Here is a 2,500-nt window from a genome sequence, read left to right as displayed (position 1 = left end):
TAATTGTAATTAATGCGTTATTGTAATTATAATTAATTTGATATTAGAATTATATGTGATTAGATTGGTGAGACTACGTTATTCGTTGTTTTTTTTTTTTATGTATCGAGTAAAAATGGGATAAAAATTGCAACAAACTAATATCATAATTACTAGATATCTTAACTGTTTATTGTAATTACTAGAGACATTATTATATTAAAACACAGGAAAGAAAAAAAATCTGTGAAGTAATCTGTGAAGTAATCTGTGAAGAAAAAACCTAATAACATAATTACTGAATATCATAACTATGTATTGTAATTATCAGAAATAATTATACTACTAAAAAAAAATATACATATATACACATACATTTGTAAAGTAATCTGTGAAGTAATCTGTGAAGTAATCTGTGAAGAAAAGACCTAATAACATAATTACTGAATATCATAACTATGTATTGTAATTACCAGAAACATTATTATACTAAAAAAAAAGAAAAAAAAAAAAATATATATATATATATATACGTATATTTGTAAAGTAATCTGTAAAGAGAAGACGACGAAATGATCGATCAAATCGATATGAAATATTCATAAAATAATTACTATTAATAACATATATGTATTCAATATACGAACGAATATTTCAAAAGAATGATAGGCACCATTATCAAATGATATTTTTTTTCTGAACTAAGCTACTAAACGTACATATGTATAGTCCATTTTAACGTTCATACTAATGGCGCATGGACGCCAATATAACGTATAACGAATTACCGGCAGCTGTCTCAGCAGCGAACATCGAAGGCGTGCCCGCATTGCATATGCTCGAGAGAGAGACGAGTCATTGTCCTTGCAAGTGCTAATTTCGATTTCGTGCGAACACACACACAAACACACACACATATGTATTTACGTTTTTATGTATGATACATTTATTCGTTTAAATCGTTTCAAAAGTTCTCTTCTATATAAAGTTATATTATTATAACTTAATAAAGTTAATAATGATAACTTTATAAATAATAACTTAATAAAGTTATAATTATTATAACTTAATAAAGTTATATTATTATAATAATAATAATAATAATAATAATTATTATTATTATTATTATAATAATTATTATTATTATTATTATTATTATTATTATTATTAATATATTGAAAGCAATAACGAAAAAAAAAAAATACATATATATATAGATATATAAAATAATAAAAATAAAACTATAAATTTTTCATAAAATGTTCTATTCACTGCGCATGTGTCTGTCTGCCTGTGTGTGTATGTGTGTGTATGTGTGTGTGTGTCCGTTATATTTGAATATCATCAAATCATACGAGGAAAATTCAAATTCGGGACGAACTTCATACATATGTACTTCATACATAAGTACGTATATAAGTATCTACAATCATGCATTATTTCCCTTGAACATATTTACATAATAATAATAATAATAATAATAATAATAATAATAATAATAATAATAATAATAATAATAATAATAATAATAATAATAATAATAATAATAATAATAATAATAATAATAATAATAATAATAATAATAATAATAATAATAATAGATATAACAAATTTGAAATAAAGTAATAATAATAACGAAAGGGAAAGGACGAAAGAAAAAATAAATTAACAATTTTTTCACGAAACATTTTAAAAATATATTTTATCTCTGTCCTCCCAAGTCGTATTATCAAATCGTAAAGAAAGAGAGAGAGAGAGAGAGAGAGAGAGAAAGAGAGAGGGCGGGGGAGGGGCAAGAGGTGGTTGGAGATAGATGTAATAACATTGTGGTGAAAAAATTGTGGGAAAATTTAAATACACCCGTACAAATTCGTTCAATTAAAAATTACTCGTCGCATTTCCTTTTTGTAAATTTCTTCTATCGTAGAACATACATTGACGTAGAATTAATAAACATCGATGTCAATACACCCGACATTTTTGACCGACGATTGGCACACGCGACAACGCCATTGTACCTTTTTTTTTTCTAGCTGGTTTGGCCCGATCGATGGAATAAAAATAAAAGGCTTTACAGTTTTACCAGAGCGCGCCTCTTCTTTTTCGTTTAGCCCACACGCAACCGGACTCTCGTATTTTTAATTCAACGAAACATAGAAAGTGACGGTAAAGTCAGCCTGACCGGGATTTTTGTAAAAAAGATACGAAAGAAATACGCCGTTTAGTATTTTTATAAGTGTTATTTGAAAAATAACTCTTCTGCGACAAAAAAAAAAAAATAATAATAATAATAATAATAATAGTAATAATAATGATGATAATAATAATAATAATAATAATAATAATAATAATAATACGTAATATCTTAAACATGTAATATTCTAGTACTCTAAATCGAAAGACAAGGAGTCATCGATGATTATGTAATTTAAAAAAAAAGAAAAAAAAAAAAAAAAAAGAAACGAAGAAGAAGAAGAAAGTAAAAAACAAGAATAAAAAAAAGAACTCGACTTTCATCGAT

At 25.1% G+C, this 2,500-nt stretch overlaps 1 protein-coding gene and 1 long non-coding RNA gene across 8 annotated transcripts in view; one reads left to right on the top strand and one right to left on the bottom strand.

The window, feature by feature from the left end:
• The window catches only part of tmod (tropomodulin), a 69,925-nt gene that overhangs the window by 13,580 nt on the left and 53,845 nt on the right, over positions 1 to 2,500 (top strand). The window lies entirely within an intron of this gene.
• The window catches only part of LOC146872363 (uncharacterized), a 94,590-nt gene that overhangs the window by 59,832 nt on the left and 32,258 nt on the right, over positions 1 to 2,500 (bottom strand). The gene's annotated exons all lie outside the window — the stretch shown is intronic.

The sequence above is a fragment of the Vespa mandarinia genome, chromosome 20, assembly GCF_050613455.1.
Source record: "Vespa mandarinia isolate Hongniang chromosome 20, ASM5061345v1, whole genome shotgun sequence".
NCBI lineage: Eukaryota > Metazoa > Arthropoda > Insecta > Hymenoptera > Vespidae > Vespa > Vespa mandarinia.
The sequence above is the reverse complement of the archived record's forward strand: the minus strand, read 5'-3'. Positions and strand labels throughout refer to the sequence as shown.